Source organism: Acanthochromis polyacanthus, chromosome 3, assembly GCF_021347895.1.
Source record: "Acanthochromis polyacanthus isolate Apoly-LR-REF ecotype Palm Island chromosome 3, KAUST_Apoly_ChrSc, whole genome shotgun sequence".
In the NCBI taxonomy this organism is placed as follows: Eukaryota; Metazoa; Chordata; class Actinopteri; family Pomacentridae; genus Acanthochromis; species Acanthochromis polyacanthus.
Genome location: NC_067115.1, coordinates 2,454,829 through 2,482,090, shown reverse-complemented (window position 1 = coordinate 2,482,090; position 27,262 = coordinate 2,454,829). Strand labels below are relative to the sequence as shown.

At 42.4% G+C, this 27,262-nt stretch overlaps 1 protein-coding gene across 2 annotated transcripts in view; it reads right to left on the bottom strand.

Moving 5' to 3' along the window:
• The window catches only part of LOC110951183 (protein phosphatase 1 regulatory subunit 29-like), a 297,756-nt gene extending 273,325 nt beyond the window's left edge, over window positions 1-24,431 (bottom strand). For both annotated transcript variants that reach the window (XM_051945089.1, XM_051945090.1), the window contains exon 1: window positions 24,018-24,431. The gene's annotated coding sequence lies outside the window, so the exon portion shown is untranslated. The remainder of the gene's footprint in view (window positions 1-24,017) is intronic.
• Window positions 24,432-27,262: the final 2,831 nt, after the last annotated feature.

The following is a 27,262-nucleotide window of genomic DNA, read 5'->3' as shown; positions in this document are numbered from 1 at the left end:
ACCATTTTGTGTCAAAGTATCACAGTGGCAGACCATAGTGAAGAAGACCGTTACTGCTTTCTCAGCTTCGGTGAGGAAAACGGCGGGCAAAAAGCAAAAAAGCCGGCACCACGTCGAGTCTAACTGCCGCAGCTGCAGTCCGAACTGTTAAATCATTCGGCTTGGCTGAAAAACTGGAGAAAACCAGCAGATACCAGGCACCATTCAGTGTTTATCAAAACAGTGGTTTATTCAGTACTGAGCTAATTCGACTCAGAGCTAGAAACATGGAAAAAAGGAATCTATAAACCACGTCTCAGCACGAGATTGATTTCAAAGAATGGCAATTTCAGCAATTATTTTTTTGAGGAAGATTCAGATACCATCTGTCAGATTTAAAACGGTTAATGTTGGTCTCCATAAAAGTGACTTTTCTTCTCCCCAGTGTCAAGATTAGACGTCAGATCCCTGTTTGACGTTTTAATCCTAAATTTAAAGGTTCATTTTATCCTGCATTCTGTACCAAAAAAGTCTCCTAAAAGAATTGTAGTCTGTCTTGTTTTCTTATATTGACAAATCTTTCAATCTAGTGAGAAAATGGAAATGTGTCTTAACGTAACTCATAAAAATGGTTGACTTTTATTAATGTAACACTGCCGGAAGCAGGTATAAAATATTGGCAACAGGCAGGAGAATATCTCAGAAGATCAAAGCAAAAAAGAAGTAATTGAAAGAAAAGGCAGGAGATCAGAAACGAGCAGTTAGCAAAACAAGCAACTGGGGAAAAAAATGGAAAGAAATCGGGTAGAGCTACAACAGGCAAGAAAATATACAAGTAGAGGTAGGCAATGGAGATAAGAGGGAAATCAGTGCAAAGCTGCAATGTTTTAAATATATTTTAAGTCAATTTTAATGTCCATGTTTCCTTACTTTAATCAAGCTAAGACTCAGAAAGCATTCTGAGCTCGTCTTTAGCTCTCACACATCATCTCCCGTCTTGATCGACAGCTCTGTTGGATAATTTCACTATAAAAAGCAGTTTTCATTCTCACGTGTCAGTTCCCAGTGGAGGACAGACTTCAGCTTATTTTCGGATGATGGATTTGGCTTTTAAGCAAATGACAGGAGACTGTTTTGGTCTGATAAACACTCTGCACTCGCTCTTGACAAGTAACTCGAATAAAAGCGAGGCTCAACACCTTTCAAATCCGAGACAAAACAATGTGACGACAAACTCTGACAGCTGAGAAAAGGGGGGCGTTTTCAAAAATACATTAATTGCATATTTGCTCCAGAAATTTGCTGCATGAAACGCTTGAGGTCAGAAGACTTGTCCCGCTCAGTCAGAGTTTTTACTTTATCGCACAATTCCAATTCTACAGTCAGTGCAGATCCATAAATACCACACATGGACAGTACACGAATGTACAGGCACATGAAACAACATGCACACACTGTGCACAGTAGCAAAGCTGCCATTCAACATTTACGACCTTAAATAAATGAACTCGGTATTTCTTGCAATGAACTGGACACACAGACACAGAACATAACCAAACAAAACACACACATGCACAAATCAATACTCAAGCTAGTGTATTTTTAACTACGCTGTCGTGGGCTGAACCTTGTTCGCTCAAACGCACACAGAGTCTCGTGCACACAGGATCGATAACCCTAATTGCTGCTTGTCTCACTAAAGCTGTCACTGAGCCTTTAAACCTCCTCCAGTCATGGATGTGCTTTACCACATAAACACCCACGGTTAAAATAAAAAAAAAATGCATCTCTTCAGAGTACATTACATTGACTTGCATTCATTTTCTAAAGACTCACCCTAACCTTAATTAATAACAAATGACTGCTACTCGTCTAACCCTCACCTTTAAGGTTCCGTGTGCAACCTTGCAGAATCACTGGATGCCACAAGGCCACCAGCATCTCAGACCAAAACACACAGCCACCCCACCACCACCACTACCCCTTCTTAACCATTAGCTCAAGCTAGCTCTGTAATGTGCAATAAACTAGAAAAGCACTGAGAGCACAGTACTCCTCCAAGGCTGTTCATGTCAGAAATACATCAATTTTTTTTTTTTTACAGAAAGCAGCATTTTTTTTATTAGTCATTGATGATCAGAAATCACAGCACCATAGAATGTGTCCATGTAATATAGACGTACCCACAAACAAAATGCATTCGAGCCTTTCACACTGAGCTATAACTAAACCAGTGCACACAAAAGAAGTACATTTCATTAGTTGCTTTTAATGTTTTTTTTGTCTGTTTTTTTAGGACAGAACGTTGGACTGCACTTCCACTTTTCCCACTATAGTGTAGGATGCCACTCTTGGTGTGTTTATGAATGTCAGGAAGGGTCAACAGTTTCAACTGGAGGGACCCACGTGCACTCAAAGCGGGCCCCCGCTGTCAAAACTTAGAACAGAGAAGGTCGGATTACTACACAGTTCACTGTTTGCTAAGGACAACATTACTCCACTAATGTTTTTTTTTTTACATAACAGACACTTACGGCTATATTTATGTTATAATTATGTGCAAAATCTTACATTTTGCATGTTTAAAACACGTCTTCACCTTAAAAATGAACCATGTAAACAGACTTAAGTCTCCACAGTGTGAGTAATATCCAAACCACTCACACACATTCACCTCTTTTGTTCTCTCTTCCTGTTCATCTAACATCCCTCACATTCTGTCATTTATGTCAATCATCCATGATCACAACTTCCTTTCTTAAATTCTTCTCATCCTCATTTCCTTCCTGTCACCGTCAGCTTTTGTGTACATACACGTCTCGAACTCTCTTTCTTCACTATTCCCCCGACTCTCTCACTGACTGCTTGAACGCCTGAATGGAAGTGAAATAGGGTCTGCGACAAAGGCGAGCGCTGCAGAGCCACCATAAATTCACTCATACTGGTTCACCAGTTTATTAGCTTACAAGATGGTTGTTGCATTGTGTAACAATCATGTCGACATATTTCTTTGAAAATGAAGCTGAACAGTGACGCCACATTTACCCGATTCCACCTCGCCCTAAAGATGGTCAGTAGGGTTGTGAATCAGGGTTGTGCAGGCGACGGAGCCAGTAAAACTCACAGCAGATGTTCTTTGTAATGCGAGAATGGACAAACTAGAGATGCAGTCGAGACACACCATGCCACTGAAACATCATGACAGTAGGTATTAGGGGCACAAAAGGATCTGCTGGCTTGTATGACATGTCATCAGACCAAGATGACCAGAACAAAGATGTTTAGCTGTACTGACAGTCCATGCTCAAAGCTGGCCATCATTGAAACAGATGAGATTCAATGATCAGTTTTATACAGAGATAAGAGCACACTCTTTACCAGAAGGCATTCATGTTGTCCCAGTGTTCTCACTGAACGGGTGCCATTAAAATCCACCACACCATCTCACAGCCACCCTGAGCCTGTTCTGTCGATATCAAACAGATTCTGAGCCAAACAAACAACTTGACGTCATTCCTCAGTGGCACAGCGACGTCGCCCGCTGTGGATCCATGTTTCTGGTCAGCTGACAGCAGCAGCTTTAGCAGAGATATCCACCAAAGCATTCTTTCTTGAGGCCAGCATTTTTTTCAGTTGTTTGCAATGGGAGAACTCTGTGTTAACTTCATGCTAAAAATGGCAGCACAACTGTCCGATCGCAGCGGAGGATGGGTTTGACAAATACGACACGGACCAACCATCCAACAAAAACATCTCATGAACCCACACAGACCAGCATGTCTGTCCTGTCCATCTAAATGCTTCAACCTTCCTTCCTTCTAAAGAAATAACCAGACGAAGTATTCAGTCTTGTGCATACATTTTTGAGTTTAGCATTTATTAGATAGCTACTTGCAGCAGATTATTGCTGAGGATTTTCCATCTAAAAGCAACAAAAAAGCAATTCAGCTGTGAGAACACTGCACCTTTAAAGCAATTGGAAGCGCTCACAGTTAGATGTCTATGGAAGAGCATGTTTAGAAGAAAAAACGTCAGGCTTTGTGGTCCAGCCCGCTTAACTGTTGATGCACATTCTAGACAAAGTTTAACGAGCAGTGCATTCTGAAAAGAAACTGAAGATTCATCCTTCAAATCAGAGATTATCATCATTTTTTCTGGTTTGTTTTTGCATCATTCTCAGCCTTCTATAAGCAGATGACACAACAGTGGTGTCAGTCACATTAACACTGCCATCTTCAAAGTAGATAAGGTTTCACTTGTTTTGCCTGTTCCAGCTCTAATGGATGCTAAAAACACTGCGTTGTCTAATTTATATCACCAGCCACAGTTACATGAAGTCTTTCTTGTTGGAATGTAAAACCGATGTAATGGGTCTGTACTGTGCCCATTTGAAATTCTAACTGGATTTTGCACTTAAGCTTCGCCTCTACGTTTTCCAAACTGTCATAAAAAGTATGCAAATGCTGCAGAAAAACCAGAACTCCCTAACTTTAGATCTTTGACCTCTTTCATCCCTTTGGTTTTGGTCCGCATAAAGCAAGACAGATCTGTCAAGGGCCTGACAAGACCTCTGATTAATTAGGTCTTCAAACTTCAGACTGCTACCTCCTCATTCAGCAGGGTGAGAGAACTTTCTTTTTTATTTCCTTCTTTGTTCTTCTCCTAGTCGTATACCTAAAGCCATATATTCTTGTAGATTTTCTGTTGATGAAGTCTGAATTTCTTTTGTCAGTGAAAGATTCTTGATGTTCTTGCTACAAGTCATTATTGTTGAAAACAGTGTTTTTAGAAGATCAAATGTTGAAGCTTTCTTGATTTGGGTAAATGATGCATCCCTGCCGTGTTCCATCATTCAACAACAGTGTGCCTTGATACTGAAATTCATTTCTATGAAAATGTTGCAGGTTATTTATTACTTGCAGATTGAGCGTGACATCTGGCAGGGAGAGGATTTCAGAAAGCACATTCACAATTGCTGCAAATGCGCCTGAGCTAGTCAACCACGGTGATTACCTGGCTTTGCAGAGAATATAAACAGTCAGGGACCCAACCTCTAAAAGGCAATCTCATCGCTAAGCCAATCTTTGTCTGCTGAATTATAACTGTGGAGATGTTTTTGTTGCAAAGATGTATCGAACAGCATGTTCAGGCCGGCTGAGACACCTGCTGGGCCGAGGTGAAGCCATGCACGCATCACAGAGATGAATGGCTTTGGTAAATATACATGACTGCTCAGAAGCATAGAGAAAGAGATTAAAAAGAAAGCACAAAATGCGGAGATACAGCAGATTTTAATGTGATTTGTTGAGCAGAGTTTTAGGCTCCTTTCCCAATATCCCAAACTTGATGAATATGCAATAACAAAGAGCAGGAGCATTTGGGAAATCGAGGGGGGATCACACACGAGCAAAAAGGGACTCATTCGCTTATTCACACACACGCACGCAAATACAGTCTCTTTTGTATGCTATCGCTTTCTTCTGCAGCAAAGAGACAGAGAGAACAACCTTTCTCGATGATTTTCCCCTGAGTTACCTGCCACCTAAATTAAACTGCAGAGAGAGATAAGGTGAGATGTCAGTTAATTGGCGTCACCTGTCAAGGTCACTTGAACTCAGCGACTAACAGCTTTCAGTTTCATTCTGAAGATGGTTTCCGATGAATTCTCTCTCTCTCTGCTGTGGCCTGTCATATCACTTTTGTGTGTGTGAGAGAAAATGTGACTGCTTTCTATTTAAAGCTTCATCTGCTGTGGTGGTTACAGAGCTGAAAACAAGAACTCTCAGAGAGACTCAAAATCTCTCAGGTAAAGAAACATTTTCATTTGCTTACATTTAAAAAATAATCTCATTTCTTTGATCGCCATACAGAATCAAAAGGGATTCCATATTCACTGTAGGGCTGGACCCGAATATCCCAAATATCCAAATATTCGTTCACTAAAGCAGTATCCGGATATTAATTTTGGGATCCGAATATTCGCCGCCGCCGCCCTCCGCCCCACCCCCTCCCCCGGTCAGACGTTACCGGGCAGAAAGAAAATTCAGCGTTACTGTCTTCCCTCCGCCTTCGGCCCACATCGGCTCATATCAGCTCATCTCGTCGTGTGATCACAAACATATACACATATGTCTATGTGATCACCCCCTCCTCCCCGCAGACGAAAATATTCAGAGCTCGTCTCTTCCCTTCGCCTTCGGCCCACTTCGGCTCATCTCAGCTCATCCATTCCTGTTTCTTACCACCACCCAAATGGCCGTTGGCTGCCGACTCTGACGTCACGCTTCACTTCGATGCATAAACACAACACAAGATGCTGAAGACCTCCGCTGTTTGGGAATTCTTCAGTTTAACTGAAGACAAAACCAAGGCAGGGAGACCAGACGAACGGATCCGAATATTCGGGCCATCTCTGCCACAAGGCCCGAATAAGCTCTCGCAGGCGGTCCGTGTAGGAGCCCCGCTGCATCCCACTGTCTGTTTAGAGGAGACCCACATCACTCCGCGGCCAGACGGCAGATGAATCGCGCATGCGCAAAGTCGCTGCAAATCCCGTACTGGCCTTAAGCGGGGATGTGAATGAAAACGTTTCTTCACTGTCATACTAAAATAAATCACTGCATTTAGCCTCTAGTTCAAAAACATATTTTGGGTGTTTTATACTCACTTTTTGTGTCTCTTCCACAACGTTATTCCTCTCTCCTACAACATTGATTACAATTACATGCAAACTGGAAATTATGCAAATTAGATGATGACATCATTTAGCGACTTCTAGCGACTTTTCGGACAGCCAACATCTACCTTTCTTACTGAAGAGTTGGCAAGACTGGCCAGCCCTAATTCACTGTAGATTCAGTTTCACACAGAACACTATATTCGGTTTTAATAGCGGGCTTCTACCATTGTGGCGACAGTTTGAGGGAGTTCTTTTCATTTTTCACCTCCAAAACGAAACTGTTTTCTTTCTTTGGTGTAGAATAGCTTGACTTGCTTGTACATGTGCTAACACTCAACCATCCAACATGCAACACAAACTTTAAATACGAGCATGACATCTCAAGGACGTCCCATTAGAAATGAAGCAGCAAACTTAAACTCATAAGTTAGTATAATATTTGAGTGTCTACAAAGAGCACACAGATGACTGACAAACTAAAGAATTGTATTGATTTGCTGTTACTCTTCCCTGTAAGGGGACCCAAACCATGTGGGCAAAATGCCAACAACAGCAGAACAGAGCTCCTAGATGCCCTTATTGCAGGGTCAAGCGTTCAGGTTTCCTCTTTAATTTGTCACTAGTCTGTATATGAAATTGCTGTAGTCTGTTCAACTGCAATCTATCTGAAGCAATTTGTTACAAGTGAGAAACATCTATCATCATAGCTGCACCTTACAATGGTGAAGAGATTGGTTTCTCTCCCATCACTACAATAGATTGCAGAGAAAAGACTTGTGCTATTAGATCCTGACACGGAAAAAAAACAACAACTGACATTTACGGTTGAGGCTTTAGACAGCTAAAAGAAAGTCTCTACTCCACTCAAAATTCCACTGTACCCGACATAGAAGTTGAAGATTAAAATGTCCACCTAAACTGACATGAAAAACACCTCGTACCGGTTGATTTTTGGGGGGTTTTCTGGGTTTTTCTGCTGAGGATACTTAAGCTCCTGTACTACAAGTTGCAAGTTATTTTCTACTGTACTGAACATTTCTGAATAGACTCCCTCAAACTGACACATACACGACTAATACAAATACACAGTGTGGGGGTTGTGCTGAATTTAATCCACCATGCATGTGAAACAATTATCCGACAAATAATTGCTGTGAACATTCATTCACTAAAGGTTTACCTGCAAATGCCGTCGCCCCGGCTGTCCCCAGATACCCGAGCATTTAACTTGTCAATGACTTGATGAAATGTCCCTTCATTGTGAATCAAATTGTCAATGTATTGTTGGCCCAGCTGTTGTGGAAGATCACCGTTAAATGTTTACATCCTCAACAGGAAACACTGGGAAGGTGCCATATGCATGGAGTGGAGACCAGAAAGTTGTCTCTGTAGCCACATCAGGGTTAGCCCAGAATAGATGCTGTCCTCTCTCTTCCTCCCATCACCATAGCAATGCTCTAAATTACACTGGCCCAGATCTAACTCAGGTAATATCAACTTCACAACCAGGAATCAAGTGGCTACTTCTAATTAGTCACTACTCCTGCAATGCTCATGCAGCCACTAATGGACTATGGGCAACTTCTTGATCCTTGCCAACCACTCAGCAACCCTATTAGGCATCAGGTATGTTGAGTTTTACTGCTTGGCACAAAGCACAAATGGTCTCTCTTAACTTTATACCACCTATGCTAGGGCAAGAGTACAGAGGGTTTGTACAGAGGCCCTAGTGTTTTTTTTTTTTTAGTTTTTAAGAGTGCTGTTTTGGTTATCAATGACTACCTTGTGTCCTACTAATCTTTGTCTATTATTTCCACCTTCATTTATTCCATTCTGCTCATTAATTTGACTGTTTGACTTACAGAACTTACAGAAAAGACCAGGTACTACTTTCCGATAATTAATCACGAGACTTTTGAGTGAATTCATTATTTTAAACATGTCTTGACAGTGACACAGGACCACTATTGGGGATGAAACATGAGGTCTCTGAGGCCATGAGCCACAGTGAAGCTGCATGTGTCTCCCAGTAATCACACACGGTATGTTCAGAAGGTACAAGACATCAGCACCCTAAATAATTTGGATAGAATATAGCACTTCGAGTGTAGTGGTTGGCTAGAAAATGTCCAAATCCAGTTTACATGGTTCTTAGATTAGATGAAATGAAAGTTTAATGATCCCTGCTGGGAAATTGGGACACTGCTGGAGCCAAAAACATAATTAAATGCTGACAGGGACAGAGTCAAATCTGAGATCAGAATTAAAAATGCAATAGATACTATACAATGGAATTAAGATGAGCAGCTCATATAGGTTTCCATCTTGTATTTCGTTACCCATGAGGCTTCTCATCTGCTCCATATCTTATGTCAAATGCCTGAGGAATATGATCTATTTATTAGGAATCGCATAAATGGCTTCAAATGTAGATGCATTGCTTGCTAGATACGAGGCTGACAAGACATCCTTTTTGATTTTTGAAGTGTTCGACAGGTAATTAGTTACAATCTGTCCCAGTTCTCCTTGCAGGTTTAACGGTATCTGTCTGAATTAGAGTAAGGAGCAGTAAAGGAAATGGTTCCTGAGTTATCTTCACACAGAGCCGAAAAGTAGAAGACACTTCATTTGCAAGATAAGGTCAGTCTTCCATAGTCGGACCTTTCTGCTTACTTCGTTTTAGCGCTGTGATAGAGCAGGGGAAAAAAAACGGATTGAAGTGGGAATGAAGTCAGGGTCTGTACTTTCTCAAACAGAAGTACTTCAATGTGGTGTATGGATCAAAAGTTATTGTCTTAAGTGACTGCTAGCTGGCACCGGAACGCCTTTGCACCCATTTACAACAAATGAAATGGTTGGTCAAAGTGCAAAGCCATAATAAGGACTGATGAAAAAGACACGGGTGGAAACTAATCCGTCTTCATCCTCCACCAGCTGTAGGGTCAAAATGGAAAATGGCATTTTCTTGCGAGGCATCCAATCAGTGTAAACTAAGATCAGATAGTTCAAGTAAAGGCCAATCATGTTTCACTCTTCACCCGCTGAGCAGCGGAAAGCAGGAATCGTTTTTCTCTGTAAAACATCCAGTGAGCCAGATCAGATAAATAAAGTACGCCTCGTGTTCTTCAGCTATTCAGAATGTAATTACCCACTGCTGTATCTGTTCAGGTCTGCCTGCAGGCGAGTATCCGTCTGAATGAGAGGAAAGAATGGCAAATGAAATGTAATTGTTCATGCTGAGTGTATGAACTGAGAAGCTTTTATCAGAGATTCCAGTGAATAAACAAAGTTTTTACAATTGTCTTATTACAGCAGATGTACCATAGATGTCAACATTTTTGTTACATAATTACATGTCAGATTACAATTCTAGAGTTTCATTTAGCTTTTATCCAAAGTGACGCACCTTTGGGAGTAGATACAGCACAAGCAAGGATTTAGTCAGGAGAAAACAACCTGGATAAGTGCAATAAAACAAGTTCAAGTGTGATAGGACCTTGATGCCTTCAGGCAGCGCGGGAGGTAATAGGATTTGTCTTTCCTTTTTTTTTCTTTTTGCAGTCTGTCAAGTGCAACGAAATTAAATTAGGATGAGAGTCATTGTCCAAAATGTTCTACTGACCAAGATCCCAACCATTTGTGATCTATTTTTTGTAAGAGTAACTTTTGACCATCAAAATGCCCTTTAGTGCTGCCGACTCACTGCAGCTCAAGCAGGCCAACTCATCGACAACTCTACACAACACAATGACATGTTGTAATATTGCAGCACTGCAGAAGAATAATGATGAATAAAGTCCCATCCTGCAAGTCAACAGGATTGATTCCTAAGGTTTGACCTTCACTCCACAGAGACCATCTCGGGTTTACTGCAGTTTGAAGGCATAAATGCTCAGCCACAGCGCTGACCACTTATTTTTTCATGATTTGTCTTTTAGCATTCAAAAACCACCATATGGACATGTTAGCATGATTTGTTTTTTGAAGAACTTGTACCAGATGGGGTTGTTTTTTTCCAGTGAGTCTTCATTCAGGTGTGTGACAAAATACTAGAATGTGACTATTTATGAAATTCATCACTTCTGTTTCTGTTTTTTCTCTGCCTGTTTTAGCTTAAACAAAGGTGGCTTTGCCTTTAATAGAAACCAACATTGACTTTTTGTAAGATAACAACTAAACCACTGCGTCTGGTTTTGAAGTTTTACACTTTGGTCAACATTATTTTCAAGCAACATGGCAGGAAAAACTAAACAGTGCTTGAACCAAAGTTGTTGTTCTTATGGGAAAACAGCCTCACTTTTTTTGAAGATTTACCTCTTCCAAAATACAGATGTAAACATATTATACTTATTTCTCTTGCTATAGTCCCTTTACAAAACAACAACATATATTCACCGAATGACAAAGTGCTGTTTTGTTTTTTCTTTATTTTTTTGCCCCAAGTGTCCTTCTGACTGGTCTGAATGCCCCTGATTGCCCCATGTGTCCCTGCACTTAGCCCAGCTGCTACTCCTTTGACCTTAAAGCAAAAATGCCACTCGCCCACAGACTGTGCGCTAAAACGCTGCTGCTTGTTTACTGGCATTCCTCTCCCAAAGAGAATCTCTGCATGCCACTGCTTTGAGGTAATTACACATCATTTGTCATCTACATGCAGAGCTGAACATTCACTAAAATCCTGCCAAACCTCTTTTAAAGACGTTAGCTCATCACCGCCCATTCAACCGCACAGGACCAAGGCAGGTTGAAGGCACATTTTCATCTGCGTCAAGGAGAGGAGACCAGAGAAATGTGAGAGAGAGACATGACAAAAGAGCAGAGCAGGAGCGTCTCTCACAGGGCACTGGAACATATTTTAAATTGATGATGAGGCTGTGTTTGAACATCACATTTGCTTCACAGTGACAGCAAGAGCCACTCCAGACTACACAGAGTCTGAGATATTCGATAAACACCGGCCTCAGTCTGCGGTGCACGCTAATGCACCACTTCAGCTTGAATTTTTGAAGATCTCAGGTGTGTAAAAGCACACTTCCAAGCCGTAGCACAGACAGCGCGCTGAAAGAAGTTGTCCCCTACATATTTAAACATCCAAGCTGCTGCCCCGCTGAGTTTAACCGAACACAGGAATAAAGATGGGCGAATGTGGAGACAAAAGCGGAGCGTAATGTGATGATCTCTGCTTGGTAGACAGTGATTCATACAGCTTCCCAGTGGTGCTTTTGGAGTTATTCTGGCATGCGAAATTCTGAAAGAGAATTTTGGGACTCATTGGGCAAAACAATCCTCTAAAGAAATGTTCTGCTTTGTGCTCTGTAGCTATTGTAGAAGTCCCACTTTTTGCTGCTTGCTTTGTTGAACTACTGAGGCGCTTTGGCTGCAGCTTCAAAAAGGACGGTTGGGAGAAAATTCGGTTTTGTTCCCTTATCAGGCTGCCGAAATTAGAAGAACTTGTCTTCTAACTAGCTGGTTGAGAGACAGCTGGTACTCGTACAAACTGAATTATAAGCAAATATATATAATACTGTGCAAAAAAAATGCTAGGCATTTAAAGTAAATGCTGATAAATCCTTGAATAACAACTCTGAAACCTTTCGAATCCTCATATAAACAACCACTAAAATCCAGGATACGACACAACACCAACACCACCGTTTGGATTGGATGAACATGGGATGTTAAATTTTGAAAACATGATCGTGTATGCAATGTACGGTTGGTTTTCAAGGCTCCTCATGGTTATGCGCCCTCAAATTTTTTATTAATTGCACTTCTGGAAACAATACCAGGACAACAAGAGCTTCACATAGGTGGCGCCGTTGTATCCCTTTATGTAAAACTGTCTTTGGACAATTAGCTTTTTCCTACAAAGCAATAATGGAATGGACTAAGCTCCCCACTGAACTAAAGCCTACAACAGATTTTAAAGACTTTTTGACAGAGAATAGAAAAAATGGATCTGGAGAAACTGATCCTTGAAAAGACTTTTTTAACCGTGTGAATGTGAGATCCTTTTTTAAAAATGACGTATTGCTTTTCTGCCGTTCTTGTTTCTCTTTTGTCTGCTCCGGGGACTGCAGATGGAAACCAGCCAGTACGCTATAATCCGGTACAGAGTGTCAGGGAGAAACTCCGCTAAGAGCTCTCACATAACATAAGAAGATCTTCACCAGACCAGAAAACACACGGAGACCAGTCGTTTACTTGCAAGGGTAACAGCACAGTGCCAGCTACAAAGCACTGTTCCCATACATGGTTTATTTATACAGAAGCAGGTGTGAGTACATGGCTGCATAAGATAAGAAGTAGCTCAAGTTACACAAATGGGAGCGCTAACATTTGAGGAGCTGAAAGAGTGGAAAAGTGCTAAGATGTGGAAGCTAGGGAAGCGAGAAGTGTGTGCGGGTATTTTATAAAAATGAACATGTAAAAACACTATGAACAGACAGTTAATGCCCTAGGGCTTGATTATGATAAATGTATTTACAAGTTCAACTCTAACACAGAGCATCTTCACCTTGTGTTTAACGTTCTTACATGGTGACTGTCAAATGAATTAATTAAAAGAAAAGTAGCTTCTACACAAAGCTATGTTGTTCAAAGCATCGTGGACAACTTGTCACAGTTCTTCTGTGGATTCAATCTGTCTCATTGTCTTCTGTTTCTTCACGACATGACAGAATGACTGAATGATGCAGAGATCAGGGCTCTGTAGGGGCGATGCCATCTGCTGCAGGATCATTCTTCCTGCTGCTGCATGTTTGGGGTCGATGCCTTGAGCTCTGCTGCTTTTACTATGTTGATCCATCTAAAGTTGTCATTTATATATTCATTCCACCACCCGGCTGCCTGGTTGACTTTTGGGAAACACGCAAAGACCCTTTGGAGACTGGGTCTGCCGACCAAAAAAGATGATTCACATCACTACAGGTGAGCTTGGGAGATTTTGGATTGTGAAGTTGCACTGCACTCTTGCTGAACTTACGCTTGTCTTTTGACTTTGTCCCCAACAGGAGTTATCTGTATGAATCAAGTGTTGTTTCCTTTCCAGCCTTCAGAAGTCATTATGAAATGTCTGAGAGGCAAATGCTTTGTGTAGCAAAACTATAACATTTAAGGAATGTACCATTACAGACAGACAGATGCAGGGTAATGTCAGTAAAAGGGACTTCAAAAATCATGAATATTTTGTGTATTCTGAAATCCAGAACAAAGTAAGGACAAATGAGATTTATAAAAAAGGGTGCTCTGTCAGAAGAAGTTTCTTTGGGCCAAATTCCTTTTCCTCAGCTCCAAATACACATCCTTTCATTTTATTACTCCACTGTGATTTGCATTTCTATTTTTCAGTCATTTCAACTTTTTTTTTTTCAGTCAGCACTGTCGGCAACGTGGCAAGAAATTGCAAAGTTTCAGGCAGAAAACTGAAAAAAAAGACAGAACAAAGAGAAGGTGTGTGTGTTTGTGTGTTTTTAAGAGAGTCCGGAAGCCATACAACAACTCTATTCAACACATCACCAACTCCCGATGGATTCAAGTGCCATCATCATAAATAAATTTAAGACTGAGACGAACTCGCAGCAGAAACTTGGAGTCTTTCTGCAGGCTGTACACAACACCACACACAGAGAGAGAAACATTAAGGACATCTTTGCCATCACCATCCCAGGGCTGCGTTGTGGCGGATTTTTCTGCAAAAAAAAAAAAAATGCATCCATTGTTTTCTTGCAAATTACAAAGTGACACTGCCCGGCCATTGAGATAGCACATAGATGCATCCTTTAAATTAAATTTCAACAATCATTTTTTCACATTTTTAAATGTGTTATGACCCATCCTCCGGGGTCAGCTGGATGCAACAAAAAAAAAGATGTCATTGGTTGGCGTAAAGCAATTTATCGCTCAGCGTCGAATTTAACGGAAAAATTATCATAAACAAAGAAAAACAGGGCAGGTGGATGTTGCTAAATCACCCAATAAAACCAAATGAAGGCTAACAGAGTCATCAAACTAGCTACACAGAAACACCACAACTAACTCCTAACACAACTAACACAACAGCAACGCCCATAACCAAGAAAAAAAAACTACGGAAAACAAGTGCCTCAAAACACACATAACAAAAAAAAAAAAAAAAAAACACAAGATGCAAACCACCACCCCTCAGTGGCTGCAGAACACACAGAAGAGTAGTGGAGTAACTTCTCCACTAAATTAACAGCTACCACCCGAAGCTACAACTCCACAGATGAGCAACTTCTTCACTAATGGGACAGCAGCTAACCGAAGTTACAATCTGTACAAAAACACAAACCACACCAGGGCAAACCGTTTACATTAAATCCCAGCCAGCCGCACTGAGAGTTTGGTGGTAGCTTTATACACTCCAGGTGTGATGTTGGCTGCGGTTGGTTGGATAAAGGCGGAGGGAACCGAGTGGTGACCCAATCAGACGAGTCGGGAGGTGGGGAGAGCAAAGGCATCCAGGATGATCAGCTGAGATGACTGGCAGCTGGGGTTCTGGAGCGAGCTTTCAATCCAGCCACAGATGGACCTACACAGACCATCTACCTTACCAAGGCTCCAGAAATCCACCAGAGAAGCGAGACGGCACACAATCACCAGTGGCCGTAACAAATGCAAATATAAATTCAAAGTATTCATATCTAATTTGTATAGTGAATATGTACAGATTATAGAAGTAGCTATGCATAAAATGCCTTAGACAAATTCCGTCTGAATTCACAGACGGGGGTTGCAGCACCATTTTCAATTTGGCTTTGGAAGATAGTGGTGGGAGATCATGATAAAAAAACTTTATGTGCAAAATTACAGGCATCTACTCCTAGTAGTTTTTGAGTTATGGCATTTTCAAATTTTAATAATTCAGGCCAAAATGCCCCCCCCAATTCTCGCCTGGAAATGGCCTAGTTTGGGGGTAAAATTGAGCATGATGCAGTGATGGCAAGACATTGGGACTTTGCATGGCTATAGTAAGAGGATAGATGAGTCTCTGTGCAAATTTGCAGATCTCTGCCACCTGTGCTACACTGACTTCAGGGTCCTTGAAAATTAGGCACTTTTCATGGGGGGCAATGTTCAGCAGTCCATATCTCTCTAAATAATGTGCCTAGAGGGCTCCCCCTGTATAAGTTATAAGCCAGTCTGGTCTAGAGCAATGCTAAATGGTGCTAAGACATTAATCTGTAAGATTTCTAGTATTTTTAACACCCTTAACCCTACTCGCGAGTGGTTTTTACAAATAATTTATACATTTTGGGCAAGTCCCCCTGCTCTGTAGAGACTTCTCCTGAGTTTGTGTGTTGTAGGACATCACAAACATGTAGAGAGCTTGGAGAAAAAATTTAAAGTCTCTGTGATACCCAGAAGCAGAGATATAAGCATTTTAAAACCTACAAATTCCAGGCGAGGATTGGGGGGAGGGCATTTTGGCCTGAATTATTAAAATTTGAAAATGCCATAACTCAAAATTTATTGGGAGTATAAGCCTGTAATTTTGCACACAAAGCTTTTTGATCATGATCTTCCACCACCAGCACCCACAGTAAAACTGAAGATGGAGCTGCAACCACCTTCCTGAATATTTGGTGTTTTGGGATGGAATAAGCCCTTACTCATCTCAGAACTGACAACATCCTGACCACTGACAGGTGAAGTGAATAACCTCAATCATCTTGCTATACTTCAACATTCTGCTGGGAAACCTTGAGTCCTGACATTCATGTGGATGTTTGACATGTACCGCCCACCTAAACATTGCAGGCCAAGCAACCCCTCAGCCCTCTCGTGGCAACAGCAGTACTTGACGGCAGTTTACACCCTCAGGAGGACGATACACCCCGACACACCGCAAAAACTGCTGGAACACGGCAGAAGGTAAGGTTTACATTTCTATTGACCGTAGCCCCAGCTGAAAGTGAGCTTCCTACAGCTATTCAGTGTCCACAAATAACTGTCAACCTGGGTCGGTTCCAGTATAAAATGATCTTTTCTGCGACAACTATTGGTCATTGTTGAGATTCTGTATAACGTAGCATATCTCCAGAAAGGCTTGCAGCAGTTCTGAATACCAGCAATGCACTGCAACAATTCAGCAAGGCTGAAACTCTTTTTGTCTTGCCCTCAGGCCATCCCTCTTCCTCACTTCACTATCTCCCTTCTTCTTCCTTTTTGCATTCATGTGAAAAAGCAGCCAAATGGTGTTTTTCTTCCCTAACTTATCGCCACCAGCCACAGTCTGGCGTTTCACAATGGCAAAAAATAAACATTTGGGAAGCGATAAGATTTGTCCTCTCTGTTGCTGCCGTTATTGTTGCAGACAAACAGCGGAGTTAACACTTGAGAGCATCCGTCTCTCCCACCACCCTCCATCTTTCTCTCCATCCTTCATATTTTTGTTGAGGGAGGAATGAAAATGAGGAAGGGAGATGCAGAACTACATGGATTAACACATGCAGCAAACCTGTCACTTCACTGATTCACAGATCAGCTTTGATACGAGCACACTTGAGTGCACAGACACAAAGACGGACAGGGAAGTGTAAAATAAAAACTGAGATGCATTTAGGCTGCAAATGAAATATTTTAGTTTGTTATCATTAACTGCCAGACACCACCTCTGCCATCTATCTCTACATGTTCTTGTCCAGGGTCACAGTGTAGCTGGAGCTGATCCCAGCAGCAGAAAGGCTGGTAACCAGCTTAGATGTGTTGAAAGTGCGTTTGTCCTTTTTTTCTGATCAGTAAAAGTAACGTGCTGAAGGCCACTCGTACCCTTGTTCCTGAGGGTCGCTGAGAATTCTATAGCTCCTGTGATAGAAGTCTCCCTTTAACGCCTGACAAATATTTGGAATTACCCATTTTTCTGTAAGGTAAGGTGTTAATTTCTCTTTTTTTCCAGATCAATTTCTAACAATAAATTTCTTTTTGTGGAGTACAGAGGCTATCAGTTGCTAAGGGTACAATCACATGCTGTCCGTCATGTCAAACATTCCTGCATCCTTCTCCTTCCATCTACTGTTGCTGCCTTCTGGTTCGAAATACACTCACGTTTAAGTGTTGAGGTTTAAAAAGAGTCTACATCCCTCCTACAAGAAGTTTATTTTTCCGCAATGAAAGCTTATTTGTCAGCCAAGTGATGGTCAGGGCAGCAGGGCAGCGAATGTTCTTATATTGGTTGGATTTTTACACAATAAGCTTTTGGATACTCAGATGTTCCATTTAAAAAGATTTCTGAGTTGTTCTCTAATTGCACGGCAGTTACATACACTGATCAGCCACAGCATAAAACCTCCTCATAGGTCCCACTCATGACGCCAAAGTAGCGGCCCAAATAGCGGCCCTGTGTCGGGCCATGGATGTGGGGGCTTCTGGGGTGTCCTTTGGTGTCTGGCACCAAGACAATCACAGCAAATCTTTTAAGTCGTGTGATTTGGGGTTGGGCCTCAGGCACATCCTGCAAATCAGATCCCACTGAGTGAGTCCACTAGCAGTGGGGACAAGCCATGCCAGGGGTGCCAGGTCTGTAGCAATATACACACGTGGACAAAATTGTTGGTACCCCTCAGTTAAAGAAGGAAAAACCCACAATTCTCACTGAAATCACTTGAAACTCACAAAAGTAACAATAAATAAAAATTTATTGAAAATTAAATAATCAAAAACAGCCATCACTTTTGAATTGTTGATTAACATAATTATTTAAAAAAACAAACTAATGAAACAGGCCTGGACAAAAATGATGGTACCTCTATAAAAGATTGAAAACTATTTGACCAGAGTGACATGATTAACTCAGGTGTGTCATTTAATTGACATCACAGGTGTTTCCAAACTCATAATCAGTCAGTCTGCCTATTTAAAGGGAGACAAGTAGTCACCCTGCTGTTTGGTGAAAAGGTGTGTACCACACTGAACATGGACAACAGAAAGCGAAGGAGAGAATTGTCCCAGGACATCCGAAAAAAAATGATAGACAAACATCTTAAAGGTAAAGGCTATAAGACCATCTCTAAACAGCTTGAAGTTCCTGTGACAACAGTGGCTCATATTATTCAGAAGTTCAAGACCCACGGGACAGTAGCCAACCTCCCTGGACGTGGCCGCAAGAGGAAAATTGATGACAAATTGAAGAGACGGATCGTTGGAATTGTATCCAAAGAGCCCAGAGCAACCTCCAAAGAAATTAAAGGTGAACTCCAAGGCCAAGGTACATCAGTGTCAGATCGCACCATTCGTCGTTGTTTGAGCCAAAGTGGACTTCATGGGAGACGACCAAGGAGGACACCACTGCTGAAAAAAACTCATAAAAAAGCCAGACTGGAATTTGCAAAAATGCATGTTGACAAGCCACAAAGCTTCTGGGAGAATGTCCTTTGGACAGATGAGACCAAACTGGAGCTTTTTGGTAAGGCACATCAACTCTATGTTCATAGACTCAAAAACCAAGCATACGAAGAAAAGAACACTGTCCCTACGGTGAAACATGGAGGAGGCTCAGTAATGTTTTGGGGCTGCTTTGCTGCATCTGGCACAGGGTGTCTTGAAAGTGTGCAAGGTACGATGAAATCTGAAGACTATCAAGGCATTCTGGAGAGAAATGTGCTGCCTAGTGTCAGAAAGCTTGGTCTCAGTCGCAGGTCATGGGTCTTCCAACAGGACAACGATCCAAAACACACAGCCAAAAACACCCAAGAATGGCTGAGAGAAAAGCGTTGGACTATTCTAAAGTGGCCTTCTATGAGCCCAGATCTGAATCCCATTGAACATATGTGGAAGGAGCTGAAACATGCCATTTGGAGAAGACACCCATCAAACCTGAGACAACTGGAGCTGTTTGCTCATGAGGAGTGGGCCAAAATACCTGTTGACAGCTGCAGAACGCTCATTGACAAATACAGAAATCGTTTAATTGCAGTGATTGCCTCAAAAGGTTGTGCAACAAAATATTAAGTTATGGGTACCATCATTTTTGTCCAGCCCTATTTCATTAGTTTGTTTTTTTAAATAATTATGTTAATCAACAATTCAAAAGTGATGGCTGATTTTGATTATTTAATTTTCAATAAATTTTTATTTATTGTTACTTTTGTGAGTTTCAAGTGATTTCAGTGAGAATTGTGGGTTTTTCCTTCTTTAACTGAGGGGTACCAACAATTTTGTCCACGTGTGTATAGGTGGTGGGTTGTTCATGTCAAACTAGGGCTGGGTGATAAATCAAGTTAATTCGATTAATTCGCCTTTTTAAAACCTGACGATTTGAAAATTTGCCAAATTGTAAAATTGAAGCGAGCTTAAATATATAACAATGCAGATTCTTCTTCTGCCTTTCACGACTTGTGCACTGGCGTTTGCTTCCGCCTCTCATCTCCTTCCACCAAAACACTCACACCCCCGTCATGGCGGACAGAACAGCAGACGAAGAGTTGGTCGTGAGAAAAGGGCCTCATGTTACATCGATTATATGGAAGTGGTTCGGCTTTGACCAGACTGACACAGAGCAAACTACAGTTATGTGCAAGGTTTGCAAAAGTACTGTGAAAACGAAGAGTAGCAGCACAACTAACCTCTTTCAGCACCTCGGACAGAGGCATCCTAAAGAATGGGAAGAGTGCTGCAGCTATGGGAGTGCGGCATGGCTAGCACTAGCCATAGCAAACAGACCGCAAAGAAACAACAAAAATCAATTAAAATCGTAATCGTCCAAGATGACTAAAAAAAAAAAAATTGAGATTTTATTTGTTGGCCATTTCGCCCAGCCCTATGTCAAAGTAACAAGGAAGGAAACCAAACCGAAACCTGTAACATGACATCACAGAAATAACTTCTGCCACATTTATGCATTGTGACGAGGTAATCCATTCATTTCACTTGTCAGTTGTGGTAATGCTGTGGCCCATTGGTGGATAGTTGGAGAAACTCTAGTCTGCTAGAGTATAAGACCTAAATGAGTAGATGGGTATTTTATTGATCAAGGCTCCAACTGTCAGTCACATGACTGATGACTAAATCAACACTGTTGCTTCCAGCGGTTTGCTGGTTAAGAGCAGCAGCAGAAAGTGTTCAGCTTGGACTAATAGCAGCCAAACACAGCAGCAGACTTTATTAGTTCTTTGATACCTGGATTTGAGAAAACAAGAACCTTAGGGAAAAATTTTAAGAAAGAGGCAATACGTGAATTGGAGGCACAAATGCTGATTCTTTTTGATTATTACTGTGCTTATGGCTAAGTGCATGACTGAACTGTTTTGCATTAAAGATGAATAACAGTGGAAAATACATGAATTAAATAATTACTTCCACACATCAGAATGAATCATTTAATTAAACAATGAGTGATTTTGAAAACTTGAACAACAGATTATTGATTAAACCTATTCATGGATGTCCTTAGGCTTGTTGTAGGCCACAACATTCACTGTCCTCAAATGACTTGCTTGTTCTTCCTTTGCTTCTTATTCTTTTGACCGTACATATTAGGTTTTGCGTCCCTTAAAATGTAGTTTTCTGTGTCTTTTTTCATCCAGCAATTTTCAGTCTCACAACTCTCATTGGCCATATTTATGAGCACAGGGGCTTTTGGTTTGGTTTGCAGTAACTTTAAAAGGCATTTGCCAGAAGGGAATTTAGCTTTGTGGGGCCTGTAGATACAGTATTTAACGTTTTTTGCTGTTCTCTCGTTTTCCTTCATTTTCTCCCCTCCCTACTCATCTCATTCCCCCACTTCCTCCCTTTCTCCCTTCTTATCTACCTCTTTCTTTTTAATTCCCGTTTCTCTGATCTGCTCTTCTCACAGTTTCATTTAATTGGATGTGGCCCTCTGGGACCCTAAATGCAATCCACTGCTCGTATTCCCCCCAGTGTTGTATTGTGGCTTCAGTTATGATAAGACACATATTATTGGAGCAACACACACACAATGTGGATCCCTGCCATGGTGGTGTGGTTTTAAATTGACTTTTTATACATACACAAATTAATGCATGTTCATTGTTTTGCATCATTTTCTTTTTTTTTTTAGATGTAAGGATTATTTTTCCAGTTGTTTCTCAAAATAGAGGCCACATTTGCTAACAGGCCATGTCTGGCATTTTCATTCAGGCTGTTGTTGGATTATTTTATATGAAGACATAAGGATGCTTTCTGTCGAGACAAAAACACAAGCGTGAGCCAACCTAAAACCACGATAACACATCCAGCTATATCTCTGTCGAATACGGTTGCATCTTTGCTGGCGTTCCCCTGTCTGAGCGTCTTCACGTGTCTGACTCCAGGGCAATGCCTGTTCACCTGTTGCCCCCCGCATCAGATTTATGAATGAGATCTCAAGCCTGTGGGCACTAATGGACCTCTGCTGGCTGATAGTGTGTCGTATTTCAAAGAGGAGAGGAGAGGATGTGAAATTTTGTATCTTAGAATCCACAACATAGTCGAGCTCCAAATGGTGATGATGACAGTCAAAGCAAGGGGGACAATGACGGAACAAAATGTGATGAAAATGAGAAATAATAATGAGAATTTTGAGTGATGAGAGTAGAAATGAAGAAGAAGAGAATGATGATGGTGACGATGTTAATGCAAATGACAGCAGTTGTTTTTTTTAAATGAGAAAGATGTTAATGTAGAAGCAGAGGAGGAGAATTGCAATGCTGAAGGCAAATGTAAAGACAATGATAATGTAGATGATGATGACTTAATAAAGGTTGCAGGTTTATAACATTTATGCCAGTTGTTACAGGCATAATGAGGAGGATCCTGATGAGGTGAGGATACTCATCTTGATGAGAAGAAAAGCAGGAAACGATGTGGATAACCAGATGAGAAGATGATGAGGAGGAGGGGATGCATACACACGATGACAGCATGGGGATCGGTATGGTTAAAAGCAATTAAGCCAAGTCTGTGTTGTGACTGTCCTGTCCTAACATTTCCTATGAGCCCTATTACACTTGGCGCTCTCTCCCACAGCCTGCAGCGCTGCTCCGGCCTCCTCTGTCCCAACACTGCGCGGCCAAATGAGTCATGCACGCATCATCACAATGAGATGCACAAACGAATTTATCCAACTTGCGACTGGGAGGTGGAGAGGAAATCTCAGATCCCCAGTCAAAACATATCACCGCTGGATGCCCACTGGCTCGCTCGTCACAATGCATCAGTCATGATTGCTTTCACGGCAGCAATCATCCGTCATGTCTAAACGTGTGCTTTGCCTGTGGGGGCCGCCCGGTAATTGCAGGGAGGAGGTGGAGGGGGTGTCGTCTTTGGGTGAGGGTGTGTTCCTGGTGGCCAAATGGGTCGACGACCGTCACTCTGGACATAATCCTGATCAGTCGGTGAGATGACAACGAATAAGAGCGGGAGACCCGGAGCTCCGTGCGTCAGTGCGCATTGGAGAGGCGATAAATCAAATGACTGCCAGAAAGCGCTGGTGTAGGGCGCCATCTCTCTCACTTCCCGTCTCAACCCCTCTCCCCCCTTCGCCTCTCTCATCTATTTCTCTTCTCTGTTCTCCCACCGTCTCCAAACGCGCACAGCGCTGCTGTTGAACGTGGGTTGAGTTACAGGACTGAAAGACACCAAACAGGCTCCCTCCTTATTTCTCTTCATCCCTGCTAATGCACAGTCTATCGCAACAACCACTTTGATATGGAAATTGATAACTCGAGCACAGGCACCGTACGCGCGCACCTTCCGAGATCGCTGCTGCACACCATCTCACTTTCACCAAAACACACACACACACACACACATGCAGAGAAAGCCGATGCGCACACACAAGTAGCAGCAGCCCCTTTGTACCGAGCAACTCCAGCACCACCTCCACGATACGAGTGGATCAGCCCGAGGTCTGCTGATCCGCAGGCAGCCGCTCCAAACCAGAGGGTCTGTCTAATCTCTCCACCACCCTTCTCTGTTCAACAGCTGTCCTGTCCACTAGAATATACAGCATACACGCTGTGAACCGAGAATGATAAAACTGCCCTTTGGAACAGAGGATGGATGGCAATGACTGCCAGTCAATTTACCCAAATTTCTTCACACTTGTTCGTCCTTTTTCGGAGTGTTTCTCCATCTTTCTTCTTCTGCCCTCTACTCACTCTCTGTTCTATGTCACATAAGTATCTGCGGAGTGGACCCTATCTCCAGCGGGGCAGACCGTACGAGTGGCCACATATTCGCGATCCACGGACCACAACCTCTCAACGTGGCAGCATGCGTGTGTCTCCAGTGCGCACAACATGGATCTCAGTAAACCCACAAGTGCAGAAGCCTCCCCCTCATCACTGACAGGCAGACCCAGCGTGGACACAACACGGGGACGTTTCACTGGTCCTACCTTGATCGGGGTCCTGGTCCGGTGCAGAGGAAGGAAGAGGCAGCATGCAGCTTTACGGTCCGTTCTGCAGCAGCAAAGACGGAGAAAGCGAGAGTATTATCCCTGGACGTGAGTTCCAGCAGAGAGAGAGAGAGAGAGCGAGAGAGAGAGAGGAGGGATGAGGGACAGAGGCGCGCTGACAGAAGAAAGAGAGGGAGAGGGGGTGGTTCAGTCCGACAGAGGGGTGGTGTTGAATGGGGGTAACAGCCGCTCCTGATGAGTGGCACTACCTGCAGGATGCACTGAAAGGAGGATGAAACGGCTCTGTGTGTGTGTGTGTGTGTGTGTGTGTGTGTGTGTGTGTGTGTGTGTGTGTGTGTGTGTGTGTGTGTGTGTGTGTGTGTGTGTGTGTGTGTGTGTGTGTGTGTGTGTTCTTTTTTTGGGCCAGCCATCAGTACTTCAGAAATGTCGGGAGCGCATCGTTAAAATGCCAAGAAAAGCCCGATTTAAATATCACAGTAATATTCCCAGTGGGACTTCACGCATCTGTGAACCTCCGTTTCTGCCAGCACACAAACACACGCACATACACACACACGCGCGCGGTATTAGTTCGGTTTCGACATCAGTTTCAGCTCTGTGGCACATGTAGATGAAAGCGGTACGCCTTTTTGGCTCCAATCAATGACAGGGTGCGCCACAGCCCACTCGTGTCTGTAGGTTCGAGTTTGTAATTTCATAATGTTTGGTCTCAAACAGTGTGCGGGGTTTCGGGGGAAACTAGGAGGCCACTCACTAGCCTCTATCTCCCTCCATCACTTGCGCAACTTATTGCCTCTCCGAGCAGTGGCGCGCAGCTGCTTTCCAATCTGGGCACGTAGCAACGCGCCTCAAAAGTGCGCGCCCGTGTGAAGGGGCAGGCAGACAGGCTCCCTCTCTCTCTCACACACACACACACACAGACATAGATTCAAAGACAAGTGTGGAGGGAAAAGAGGGGAGATCTAACTGTGCAGCTGACGTCATTGGCGGTCAGCACGAGAGGTATCGATTCGGTGCTGTGTAATTTGTGCACGAGTATTTTTGGTCGTGTGTATGATCAAGGGAAAGACACACAGGAGATGACAGGGAGACAGAGAAGTCAGGATTCCTGTACAGCACCCAGACCACCCCGCTGTCTCTCAATTCTCAACCCAGTAATGAAGCGCCCCACGGGGCAGCACTGACTCCGCAGCTCCCTCAGTCCTCCAGGTTCTCATCATTCATGTAGTCGCCACGGTTGCCTGAATACATCATATGTGATGACAAAGAACTCCTTATTAACAGTGAGTAGATTTCCATAGTTGTGGGAATTTGAAGCCGGCGTGTTAATAGAGAAGTTCATTTCAATAATCATAAAATGTTCTGCTAAATCAAACACCGAAACAGACATTTAATCACATATAACCATGCAGATAATTTAGTTTTAGTGGCTCAACTGATTGCTCAGGTGCAGCTGTACTGGGGGCCTCAGACCCTGTGCGATATGGTTTTGGTAACCTACAACTAAAGTACAGTATCTACTGGTGAGTCGTGCATTATCATCTACAATTTGAGCACCTAATATATTAGCATATAGTTTGATTGCAATAAAGCAATCTCACTGCTAACATTGGATTTGATGAAAACAAAACACCAGAGTATGAAAGTGGATTGGAACACGGTGACCAGTGTGAACCACACTGGGCAACACCTGGACCCCCTATCATCTTGCACAAATCTGCTTTTCTGCAGTGCTCACTTCATTCAGGACAATCCACAGAGTCACCTTGGACAGTTTACTCCATTTGTTCCTCTTCACTAGAAATAATTTCTAATCAAAAGTACTGACCATCTACTTCCACCTCAGTTTTCGTTTGAAATATGAAAACTTGCCCGGAACTCTTTGCTGTAGTTTCCCTTCTCTAGTGTTCACATTCCTTCATGTGTTCTTAACTGGTTTAGTCATGAGTCCAGCTGTAGGTTATCTTGTTATATAACTCAGCCTTGCATAATTAAAGGTTACTGGAATATGTCTGGTAAATGAGTTAGAGGAGTCTATGTGAATTCTGCACACAAGGCTTGATCTGCTTGAGAATATATATTAACCAGAAGATATTTTTTCCACTAGAGACCGAGTGACAGGGTCAATAGGCTGTAAATACAAAAAAACAGTGCAGGACCTCCTGCAGTAAACTACACGGGCCACTTTGATTCTGTACAGCACCTGCAGCATTCACTCATTTTTGTTCACTACCACAGATAATATTCAGCTTTTATTTGGACCCATCTGTCATGGTATATGGATTAATAGTGTAATTGCTACGCATTTGTTTGTTTTAGGTGAACAATTAGACTGGAGAGGCGTTTCGTGGCCTCTACATTTGTCTAGTGACGGGGGTAATTTCCCTGCCCTTCCTAGCTGCTGCTGATAAATGAATGCAGGGAGGAGGAGAGGGCTCGGTCTCACATTAGCTGGTGTCTGAAGCACCCTTAAAAATGGACAGTGTCACAGAAAGTCACCATGAAAGAAATCAGCTTATCTGTACCACCTGCTAAGAGTGTTATTAATCTGTGATGGTCAGTGCATGTGAGCCTCAGTCAAATGTGAACATGATACCTTTCCCAGAATAAAAAAAATATACAAATGTGACTAAACACTGTTGCAATGAATTGTGAGTTACTATATGCATTGGTAATGAACAGCAATTTCATTTTACTGCAGCTGGTACTTTAAACTAGCCTCTGCTGATGTCTTAATGTAATGTCATCTTCTACATTTTGCCAGAAATCTGCAGATATGAGAATAAAATGCTGCCATTCTGCTTCTGCACTACTAAATCGCATTCTCAACTATGTCATCAAGGTAACATATTAAAAAGCATATAAAAGCACAACATATAAAAGCATGTGGTTGTAGAAAATATCTCCTCTTTCAATGAGCCACAAAGTGTGCATGAGGAGGTCAGAGGGGCAATGGTGGCATAGGTTCCACACAGAACTGCAAAACAGACGGTTTCCCCCTTGGTTAGGTGTAGGCAGGCACCATAATTACTCAGCTAGGATTTAGGAAATAACATGGTTTTGATTGAAATAGGGGTCGAGCGTGGTAGAGTAGTTAGCACTCACAGCCAGAACATCCTGGGTTTGAATCCTGGCCTGGAGTCTTTCTGTGTGGAGTCTGCATGTTCTCCCAGTCCAACATATGCTGAGGTTAATTAGGGATTCTAAATTCTCTGTAGGTGTTA